Here is a 12271-nt window from a genome sequence, read left to right as displayed (position 1 = left end):
GAACCTGGCCATATACATCTTTATTCAAATAAAATATTTTACTTCCTATCTGTGTGATTTTTGAGCAGGTTATGCTCTCTATACTTCATTTTCGAATATAAAGTGATGCTAATTATACTTCATGGTGTTGTTATGGAGAGTAAATGAGTTAATAAATGTAAAGCACATAACAGTATTTGGCATAAAGTAGGTGTTCAATAAATGTTATTTTACTCTCTATTGTATGCATTTCTCTCTGGAAGACTACACAAGAAATTGGTGAGTGTTTACTTCCAGAGAGGAGAACTGGGGAACTGAGTCATTGCTGACTTATGTACTGTTTTGGTTACCGTTTTGTAACTTTAGTCCTAGGGGTATGCGTTATCCATCAACAAGTTGGTTTTGAAAAGGAAACCAGAAGCCGGGTGCAGTGGCTCATGCCTGTAATCCCAGCACTTTGGGAGGCCAAGACAGGTGGATTGCCTGTGGTCAGGAGTTCAAGACCAGTTTAGCCAACATGGTTAAACTCGTCTCTACCAAAAATACTAAAAATTAGCTTGGCATGGTGACAGATGTCTGTAATCCCAGCTACTAGAGAGGCTGAGGCAGGAGAATCACTTGAACCTGGGAGATGGAGGTTGCAGTGAGCTGAGAGGGGACCATGCACTCCAACCTGGGCAACAGAGCCAGACTTTGCCTCGGGGGTGGGGGACTGGGGGAAACAGTGCTGGGCACAGTTGCTCATGCCTGTAATCCCAGCACTTTGGGGGAACCAAGGGCAGGCAAATCACTTGAGGTCTGGAGTTCAAGACCAACCTGGCCAACATGGTAAAAGCCCATCTCTACCAAAAATACAAAAATTAGGTGGGCATGGTTGTGGGCACATGTAAACCCAGCTATTCAGGAGGTTGAGGCAGGAGAATCACTTGAACCCGGGAGGTGGAGGTTGCAGTGAGCCAAGATTGTGCCACTGTACCCTAGCCTGGATGACAGAGTAAGACTTCTTCTAAGAATACAAGAAAGAAGGAAGGAAAGAAGAAAGAAAGAAGAGAGAGAGAAACTTCAGAGTGCAATTAAGCTTGGACGCATAGGCAGTTGCCTTTTCACGTCTGTCGTAGGGAACTGGAACCTCAGGCGGGGCCAGTGTTTCCTGGCCCACTTGGTTGGGTGGAAGCAGAACGAAGCCTGCAGCCCAGGCCTCCTCACTGGGCATTGGGATCCTTTCTGCTGCATCCCACTCGCTTTCCCATTAGGGACTGAATTCAGCTGCTGTTCCTGGCTCTTCCCACCACACGCGTGCGCACACACACAACCCCCCACACACATGCACACTCACCCCCACACTCTCACTCTCTCTGTATTAAAACCATTCGGGGCCCAATGCAGATCTGCTCCCCTGGGAGCAGAAACCCGACCCTCAGCCCCTTTCTGCCCTGCTTGCCTGGAGACTGTCTCATCCTGGGGACATTATAGGTTTCATTTTGTCACTTGGAAGCTGCTCCAGCCAGGAAGGGAACCCGAGTTGACTTGAAGCCAGGCTCTTAATTGGATTGGATCCCTGTGGAGGCCATTAGCCTCTTGCTGCAGCTTGGCAGAGAGGAAATACTTCCTCCCCCATCCCAACCCCCATCCACGTCCACCCTGGCCAAGATCTTGCAGAGCTCTACCACCCACAGAAGATACTGTCTAGAGTTTCCAATTACTATTACTCGCCCTCTCATTAGGCCAGCTTTGTGCTGTTTGCAGACGCTAACAAATATGCTAAGTATTGTGAGCAGTCTCATTTGATTTCTTTGTCCACTCAGGCCGCACATTTTCAGCGAGAGCCTACTGTGTGTGCTGGCAGGCTTCCAGGCCCAGGACAGACAGCATCTTGGCTCTCGTGAAGGTTACATTCTATTTGGGAAGGCAGACAATAAACAAATACTCAGGCAAGTATGTCTACTCAGGAGATTGTAAGAGCTAGAAAGAGGAGTAAAGCAAAGTGAGGGGCTGGGAAAGGTCATGGGGGCAGGGAGGAGGAACAGTTTCTCTGATAAGATGACATTTGAGTAAAGACCAGAAGGACGTGAGGATAATATCTGGACACACAGTTCCCTTTGCTGGCAAAGGGAACAGCAAGGTCAAAGGCATTGAGGCAGGAATTTCCTTGGTATGTCAGGGAAACAGCAAAGATGCAGATGAGAGATCAAGCTCCAGAGAGTTTGGGTGACTTGTTTGCTCAGTCTTCCTGCCACCAATGCAGTGGCTTTTGCTCACCACTCTGTCTAGGGAACCCTGAAGAATAGCAGAGGGTTAAAAAATTACATAGCTGGAGGCCGGATGTGGTGGCTCAAGCCTGTAATCCCAGCACTTAGGGAGTTTGAGGCAGGAGGATTGCTTGAGCCCAGGACATCAAGACCAGACCTGGCAACATAATGAAACTCTGTCTCTACAAATAATCATAATAAATTAGGGCTGGACATAGTGGCTCATGCCTGTAATCCCAACTCTTTGGGAGGCCAAGGCAGGTGAATCCACTTGAGCCCAGGAGTTTGAGACCGCCTGGGTAACATGGCAAAACCCTATCTCTACAAAAAATACAAAACTTAGGTGTGGTGGTGCATGCCTGTAGTCCTAGCTACTCAGGAGGCTGAGGTGGAAGAATCACTTGAGTTCAGGAAGTTGAGGCTGTAGTGAGCTGTGATTATACCACTGCACTCTAGCCTGGGTGACAGAGTGAGACCCTGCCTCAAAAAAAAAAAAAAAAAAAGTAATAACAGCATAACATAAAAATTAGCTGGGTGTGGCAGTGCATACCTGTAGTCCCAGATACTTGGGAGGCTGTGGTGGGAGGATCATTTGAGTTTAGAAGGTCAAGGCTGCAGTGTGCCGTAATTGTGCCACTGCATGCCAACCTGAGTGACAGAGATCCTATCTCAAAAACAGGCTGGTGCAGTGGCTCATGCCTGGAATTCCAGCACTTTGGGAGGCCAAGCCAAGCGGATCACTTGAGGCCAGGAGTTCAAGACCAGCCAGGCCAGCATGGCTAAACCCATCTCTACTAAAACTACAAAAATTATCCAGGTGTGGTGGCGTGCACCTGTAATCCCACTACTTGGGAGGCAGAGGTTACAGTGAGCTGAGTCATGCCACTACTCTCCAGCCTGGGCAACAGAGCAAGGCTCTGTCTCAAACAAAAAACTTAGTTGGATAACGCAGATCACCCTGTAATGAATAAATAACCCAATCCCCCAAAGAAAAAGATGGCATTTAGGAGGATATCCATGTCTGTATTATCTATAAAAGCAAAAGGATAAGAAAAGCAATATTTAAAACTACCAGTCATTAGAAGGTAGAACCAGGCTGCATGTGGTGGCTCACACCTGTAGTCCCAACTGCACCAGAGGCCAAGGTGGGAGGATCACTTGAGCCTAGACATTCAAGATCAGCCTAGGCAACATAGCAAGACTCCATCTCAAAAATGTTTTTAAAAAAGAAGGAGATGTAATGTTTGCTGACTTTATTTTTGTATTGTTTTCATTTACTCATTTCTTTATTTTGAGACAAAGTCTCGCTCTTGTCACCCAGGCTAGAGTGCAATGGCGTGATCTTGGCTCACTGGAACCTCTGCCTCTTGGTATCAAGCGATTCTCCTGCCTCAGCCTCTGGAGTAACTGGGATTACAGGAGCCCGCCACTATGCCCAGCTAAATTTTGCATTTTTAGTAAAGACGGAGTTTCACCATGTTGGTCAGGCTGGTCTTGAATTCCTGACCTCAGGTGATCCACCCACCTCGGCCTTCCAAAGTGCTGGGATTACAGGTGTGAGCCACTGCACCTGGCTGCTGGCTTTATTTTATACTGTGCTTACAACACTCTATGCTGAGCTTCTATATATGAGGAAACTGTGGCTTGGGGAAGATAAGCGACATTTTTTTTTTTTTTTGAGATGGAATCTCGCTCTTTGTTGCCCAGGCTAGACTGCAGTAATGTGATCTCAGCTCACTGCAACCCCACCTCCTGGGTTCAAGCAACTCTCCTGGCTTAGCCTCAAGAGTAGTTGAGATTACAGGTGCCCACTACCACACCCAGATAATTTTTTTTGTATTTTTAGTAGAGATGAGGTTTCACCATGTTGGCCAGGCTGGTCTTAAACTCCTGACCTCAAGTGATCCGCCTGCCTCAGCCTCCCAAAGTGCTGGGATTACAGGTGTGAGCCACTGTAACTGGCCAATAAATGACTTAAGATCACATAGCCTGGCTTAACTCAGGTCTAGTTATATTCCTGTCTCTCCCTCTAGACCATAAGCTCTGTGAGGTCAGGCTTATCTCTATATTCACCCTTGTATGTCCAGCATGTAGCACAGAGCCCAGCTTAAAGTTGGTGGTCAAAAATGTTCATTAAATAATTAAGATCTCTAGCTTCACAGCCTGTTCCATATCTAATACAACACTTTGCTTTCCTGTCAAAATATGCCAGCCTGGGTGACATGGTGAAACCCTTCCTCTACAAAAAATACAAAAATCGGCTGGGCGCGGTGGCTCACGCCTGTAATCCCAGCACTTTGGGATGCCGAGGCAGGTAGATCACGAGGTCAAGAGATCGAGACCATCCTGGTCCACATGGTGAAACCCCGTCTCTACTAAAAATACAAAAAATTAGCTGGGCATGGTGGCGCGTGCCTGTAATCCCAGCTACTCAGGAGGCTGAGGCAGGAGAATTGCCTGAACCCAGGAGGCGGAGGTTGCGGTGAGCCGAGATCGAGCCATTGCACTCCAGCCTGGGTAACAAGAACGAAACTCTATCTCAAAAAAAAAAAAAGCCGGGCGCGGTGGCTCAAGCCTGTAATCCCAGCACTTTGGGAGGCCGAGGCGGGTGGATCACGAGGTCGAGAGATCGAGACCATCCTGGTCAACATGGTGAAACCCCGTCTCTACTAAAAATACAAAAAACTAGCTGGGTGTGGTGGCGCGTGCCTGTAATCCCAGCTACTTAGGAGGCTGAGGCAGGAGAATTGCCTGAGCCCAGGAGGTGGAGGTTGCGGTGAGCCGAGATCGCGCCATTGCACTCCAGCCTGGGTAACAAGAGCGAAACTCCGTCTCAAAAAAAAAAAAAAAAAAAAATACAAAAATCAACTGGATGTGGTGGTGCTCACCTGTAGTCCCAGCTGCTTGGGAAGCTGAGCTGGGAGGATCGCTCGAACATGGGAAGTTGAGACTGCAGTGAGCTGTGATCATGCCACTGCACATCAGACTGGGGAACACAGTGAGTAACCTTGTCTCAAAAAAGAAAAAAAAGTTCATCCAGTCATTAAAATATCCTGCAGCTGTTAAAAATTATAGTTTGCTTTAAGTAAAACATAGTTCACCTATATAATAGAATGATACACAGTTATCAAAAACTATGTTTGCACCTACCTAGGGACACACACGCACACACACACACACACACACACAATTATGTCGAAGGTTGCTGGAATGGAGCTGCTGGTAGACTAGGCACTGATGGAGTTCGCCACCAGGATGATGACATTCTATCCCTCGTGGTCTCAGTTCATTACCACCCACTGCTCCACTAGCCTCTGTCCCAACCCCAACTCCAGCCCAGCTCCAATTTCCTAGCTAAGCCTGACCCTAACATAGCAGCCTAGAGGCTCAGAAGTCATCACCATTATTATAGCCATTATTATATTAGCCATATATTATTATAGCCATCACCATTATTATAGCCTACCCCATTACTAAGCATAGCCTATTTAGTATTACTGTATTACTCACTGTTACTAGCATAGCCTACACTATTACTTTTTTTTTTCTTTTTTTTTGAGACAGAGTCTCATTCTGTTGCCCAGGCTAGAGTACAGTGGCATAATCTCGGCTCACTGCAACCTTCGCCTCCTGGGTTCAAGTAATTCTTCTGCCTCAGCCTCCTGAGTAGGTGGGATCACCGGCGCCCACCACCATGCCCAGCTGATTTTTGTGTTTTTAGTAGAGACGGGGTTTCACTATGTTGGCCAGGCTGGTCTTGAACTCCTGACCTCAGGTGATCCACCCACCTCAGCCTCCCAAAGTGCTGAGACTACAGGCGTGAGTCACTGCACCCGGCCAACCCTACACTATTAATAAATGAGCACTTAATATGTGCCTGACTGAGTGTATTTCATATACAATCTCACTTAATACCTATAACCTGGGTTGAGTATTACTCCCATTTTGCAGAGAAGAAAATTGAGGCTTAGCAGGATTAAATCACTAGCCCAAATCAAACAGCTTAGCAGGTAAGCAGCAGAGCTGGGATTTGAATCTGTCTCTTCTGATTCCAGATGCTGCAGCTTGCTATGCTGTCCTGCCCCATGCCTATCACCCGTTGCCTTTCCGTGGGCAGTACCCTGTGTCCAGCAGCCTTCCCCCAATGTCCACTCGGCCATTTGCCCTTTGACCAACGAATATGAAGATGACCTTCAACACAGAGAAGTGGCTCACACCACAGAGCTAGGGGCACATTATGTACTGCCTAAAGGTGCAGGGACAGCCAGCTATGGCCCCCAGATAATGCAAGGGCGGTCAACTTTCCAGTTGCTTCCCTGCAACAACAGAGCAAAAAAATGACTTTTCTTCTCCCTTGCCTGGATGCTCATGATTCCTTTACTTGGTACTTTGAGGCCTGAACAGTCAGTCCTTTAGATCACAGCTAGGTAGCAGAGGGGGCATTAAGTTATTTGAAATTCAAGCCAGCAAATGTATTTTTTCAAAGCTGAGAAGTGCCCGCCACGCTTCAAAAGAATAACCGAGTTCCCCAGCTCTGAGCTGGGCTGAGTCTCTGCAGCAGAGGAGACGCAGCAAGTGCAGGGACCCGGAACAGCAGTGGGTGGGATGTTTTCCCAGCTGCATCCTACGCGCGGGCGGCCCACCTGCCTCACTTGCTGGCTGCTTGGGAGAGACCTGAAGGCTTCGGCTTGGTTGGCTGGTTTCCTGCATGGAACAGTCGCTGGTCTCCTCATGTAGAGATAAGCTTCCTATGGCAGTGTCTGGATTTGAACCAGGACCGCAGGTCCTCATGTGGAACACTGAGTCCTGCCGCATCGTGTCCTGCTGTGTCTGAGAGCACACCAGCAACAGTTCATTACAGGAGGACATCAGCCTTGCCCGAGCTGACTGTGGACAGGGCTACAGGTCCCGAGAGGTGAGCTCGACACTTACTTTTTTTCCCACCTCGTTTGCCTCTTAATTTTGAGGTGAGGCTTGAGAAGGAGTCTTTTTTTCTTTTCTTTTCTTTCTTTTTCTTTTTCTTTTTCTTTTGAGACAGAATTTCGCTCTTGTTGCCCAGGCAGGAGGGCACTGGTGTGACCCCAGCTCATTGCAACCTCTACCTCCCAAGGCAGAGATTCTCCTGCCTCAACCTCCCGAGTAACTGGGATTACAGGTGCCTGCCACCACACCCGGCTAATTTTTGTATTTTTAGTAGAAACAGGATTTTACCATGTTGACCAGGCTGGTCTTGAACTCCTGACCTCAGGTGATCTGCCTGCCTCGGCCTCCCAAAGTGCTGAGATTTCAGGTGTGAGCCATCGAGCCCGGCCAAGAGAAGGGGTCTTTTCTTTCCCTGAGCCTGCCCTTATCCCTTAACTGGTGGGTCCACCACACAGTATAGGAACAATCCGTGGATTCACTTGTTAAGGCTCCTGAGAGGGCTGAGTATGTCCAAGCCGTATGTACACATTGATGATAAATCAATGGCCCCTCATGGCACAGTGCTGATAGATCGGGCTAAGGGAGGCTCCATGCCAGTCCCCACAGCATGTGAAGATGGCAAGGACGAAGAATATAAGAGGGGACCAAGCACCAATTCCTACTGATAATAAATAAGCACTACAAGAATCAGCAGGAACAATACCTATGCAGGTCCTAAAAGTGTCCACACAGATTGCTCATTGCTTGCATGGAGGAAAATTGTCATTTATGCAGTGGAAGAACCAGTCCACTCCTTAGCCAGGTGATCAAAATTAACATCACCCTCTCCAGGCAGACAGACACCAGGTATTTCCCAAAGTCATGCTCTGTGAAGCACATTTTATCACTTTGGTAATATTCCAGCTGAGAATGCATCGCTGAATGTGTTTGTGAGGAGATACTAGATACAACCAAGTTGAAGAATGTTCTCTAAGAAAGATAATTTGCTGGGTGCAGTGGCTCACTTCGGGAGGCCGAGGCGGGCAGATCACCAGGTCAGGATTTCAAGACCGGCCTGGCCAACATCGTGAAACCCTGTCTCTATTAAAAATAAAAAAAATTAGCCGGGCGTGGTGGCGCACACCTGTAATCCCAGCTACTCGGGAGATTGAGGCAGCAGAATCGCTTGAATCCAGGAGGCAGAGGTTGCAATGAGCCAAGATTGCACCATTGCACTCCAGCCTGGGCAACAGAGCAAGACTCTAAAGAGAAAACGAAAGTCTAGAGAGAAAAAAAAAAAAGAAAGAAACAATAACTGGTCTAGCCGGGCGCGGTGGCTCAAGCCTGTAATCCCAGCACTTTGGGAGGCCGAGGCGGGTGGATCACGAGGTCGAGAGATCGAGACCATCCTGGTCAACATGGTGAAACCCCGTCTCTACTAAAAATACAAAAAAAAAACTAGCTGAGCATGGTGGTGCGTGCCTGTAATCCCAGCTACTCAGGAGGCTGAGGCAGGAGAATTGCCTGAACCCAGGAGGCGGAGGTTGCGGTGAGCCGAGATCACGCCATTGCACTCCAGCCTGGGTAACAAGAGCGAAACTCCGTCTAAAAAAAAAAAAGAATAAAAAAGAATAACTGGTTTATACTCTTCAGAAGTTCAGAGTTGTGAGAGGCCGAGAAAGGCACAGGTGCTGTTCCAGATTGAAGGACAGTAAAGAGACGTGACAAGTGCAATATACAATCTAGGACTGGATCCTACACTACAGGGAAAAGAATACTGTAAATAACATTACTGGAACAATTGATAGAATCGAAATATGGATATTAGATTAAAGGATTGGGTTAATGTTAAATTTCCTGAATTTAATAGCTGCCCTGTGGTCATGTAAGAGGATATCCTTGTTCTCAGGAAATACATACTGAAGCGTTAACGGGTAATGAGACCGGATGTTTGCAATCTACACTCAAATGTTTAAAAAAACAAAATTGGGCTGCGTGTGGTGGCTCACACCTGTAATCCCAGCACTTTGGGAGGCCGAGGCAGGTGAATCACTAGAGGCCAGGAGTTGGAGACCAGCCTGGCCAACATGGTGAAATCCTGTGTCTACTAAAAATACAAAAGTTACTTGGGCGTGGTGGCCAATACCTGTAAACCCAGCTACTCGGGAGGCTGAGGCAAGAGAATCACTTGAAGCTAGAAGGTGGAGGTTGCAGTAAGCTGAGATGACGCCACTGCACTCCAGCCTGGGCAGCAGAGCAAGACTGTCTCAAGAAAAAAAAAAATTAGATGGGGTGAAGTGGCTCACACCTGTAATCGATTCCAGCACTTTGGGAAGCCGAGACAGGCAGATCACCTGAGATTGGAAATTCGAGACCAGCCTGACCAACATGGAGAAACCCCGACTCTGCTAAAAATACAGAATTAGCCAGGCATGGTGGCACATGCCTGTAATCCCAGCTACTTGGGAGGCTGAGGCAGGAGAATTGCTTGAACCTGGGAGGAGGAGGTTGCAGTGAGCTGAGATTGCACCATTGCACTCCAGCTTGGGCAACAAGAGCAAAACTCTGTCGCAAAAAAAAAAAGAAAAAAACTACTTCAAAATAAAATAAACGAGGGCTAGGTAAGAGGATCACCTGAGCCCAGGTGACCAGCCTGGCAACATGGCGAAACTCTGGCTCTACTAAAAGTACAAAAAGTTAGCCGGGTATGGTGGCTCATACCTCTAGTACCAGCTACTCAGGAGGCTGAAGTGGGAGGATTGCTATAGTCCAGGAGGTCGAGGCTGCAGTAAGCCATATTGTGTCACTGCATTCCAGTGTGGGCAACAGAGTGACACTCCGTCTCAAAAATATAAATAAATAAATAAATAAAATAAAATAAACATTGAAGAGGTTCAGAGAGTGGGAAAAGCTGGATCCCCAAGTGGCATCCAGGGGAATTTCTCTGCTTCTGTGGGAGTTAAGTGAAGTGGCAGACCTCATCCTACTATTTCTCTTTTTAAGGACTTGGTGGTGAGTCAGTTGGTTTCTCTTTCAGTAACAGCCAGGAAGACACTCCAGCTCTTTTAGATCATCATCCCCGGAGCCAGCCCACAGTGTCTGGCCCTCAGGGCTGGGCCTCCTGGGCAGGCGAGCCAGGAAACAAGACAGCACTGTCCACACATCGCATCTTTCCAAAGTGAAACCGCTGAGGGAGTCTGAGCCTCTAGGGCCCACATTGGAAAGTGGAGGAGGAAGTACTATTATGTGTTTTCTAAAAAGCTACACATGGCCAGGTGCTGTGGCTCACGCTTGTAATCCCAACACTTTGGGAGGCCAAGGCGGATGGATCACGAGGTCAGAGGTTCAAGACCAGCCTGATCAACATGGTGAAACTCCATCTCTACTAAAAATACAAAAATGAGCTGAGTGTGGTGGTGCGCACCCATAATCCCAACTACTCAGGAGGCTGAGGCAGGACAACCACTTGAACCAGGAGGTGGAGGTTGCAGTGAGCCAAGATCACACCATTACACTCCAGCCTGGGCAAGAAGAGTAAAAGAGTAAAGCTCCATCTCAAAAAAAAAAAAAAAAAAAAAAAATGAAGAAAGAGAGAAAGAAATGTGACCTTGCTGCATTTGGTGGCTCACACCTGTAATCCCAGCACTTTGGGAGGCTGAGGTGGGAGGACTGCTTGAGGTCAGGGGTTCAAGACCAGCTTGGGCAACGTGGTCAGACCTTGTCTCTACAAATAAATAAATAAATAAAAAGTTTTTTAATTACCTGGGCTTGGTGGCACACACCTGTTTCAAAAAAAAAAAAAAAAAGTCTGGCCTCTCTTCTTGGTGCAGGGAGGAACTGGTGAAGAGCCTGTCTCACCTTGCCTGAGGTCTTGCAGGTTGAGTGGGAGAGAAGACTTATTCATGTGGACACTTTGGCGGGACGGAGTGCAAACCAGGACGGGCAGGGGGCATCTTTGAAGTTTTGTTCCCTGAGCTTAGAGGTGCTCACTTCTGTGGAAACAGCCACTTGGCTGGCAGAATTCCCCCGGGCAAGTCGGCATTGGCTCCTTCCAGGTGGAGCCAGCATCTCTCCAAAAGGGGTATTTCTTTCTTTCTTTCTTTTTTTAATAGAGACGGGTTTTCACTATGTTGGCCAGGATGGTCTCAATCTCTTGAACTTATGATCCACCCGCCTCAGCCTCCCAAAGTGCTGGGATTACAGGCATGAGCCACCACACCCGGCCCAAAAGAGGTATCTCTTAGAGCGCCGGAACAGTGAATGGAAGTGGTGGGAGCCGCAGATAGATTCCAAGGATGGCAAGAGGGGACTCTTGGGATTTCAGCAGACAGTCTGGTTTTTTGTTTGTTTGTTTGTTTGTTTTTGAGACAGAGTCTTGCTCTATCGCCCATGCTGGAGTACAATGGCTCACCGCAACCTCTGCCTCCCAGGTTCAAGCGATTCTTATGCCTCAGCCTCCGGAGTACCTGGGACTACAGGCGCACGCTGCCTCGCCCGGCTAATTTTTGTATTCTTTTTAAAGACGAGGTTTTGCCATGTTGCTGAGGCTGGTCTCAAACTTCTGAGCTCAAGTGATCCATCCACCTCAGCCTCCCAAAGCACTGGAGTTACAGGTGTGAGCCACCTCACCCCACCCTATTTTTCTTTTTCTCACTTTTTCAAGACTCAAGTCCTGTGAAGCAAGATCTCCTGGCTCTTAAGGCCGAGCACAGTGGCTCAAGCCTGTAATCCCAGCACTTTGGGAGGCCGAGGCGGGTGGATCACGAGGTCGAGAGATCGAGACCATCCTGGTCAACGTGGTGAAACCCCATCTCTACTAAAAAAAATACAAAAAAAAATTAGCTGGGCATGGTGGCGCGTGCCTGTAGTCCCAGCTACTCAGGAGGCTGAGGCAGGAGAATTGCTTGAACCCAGGAGGCGGAGGTTGCGGTGAGCCGAGATCGTGCCATTGCACTCCAGCCTGGGTAACAAGAGCGACACTCTGTCTCAAAAAAAAAAAAAAAAAAAAAAAGATCTCCTGGCTCTTGATCTTTAACGTGTCAGTTTCCCTGTTTCTCAGGCCTAAGGAGGGGGTCAGGCTTATACAATGGCCATTTCCCCACCCTGACTTCTAGAGACCAAATCCAGCTTCCCACCTTTGT

Source organism: Saimiri boliviensis, chromosome 11 (assembly GCF_048565385.1).
Source record: "Saimiri boliviensis isolate mSaiBol1 chromosome 11, mSaiBol1.pri, whole genome shotgun sequence".
Classification (NCBI taxonomy): domain Eukaryota; kingdom Metazoa; phylum Chordata; class Mammalia; order Primates; family Cebidae; genus Saimiri; species Saimiri boliviensis.
This window is presented reverse-complemented; position numbering follows the sequence as displayed.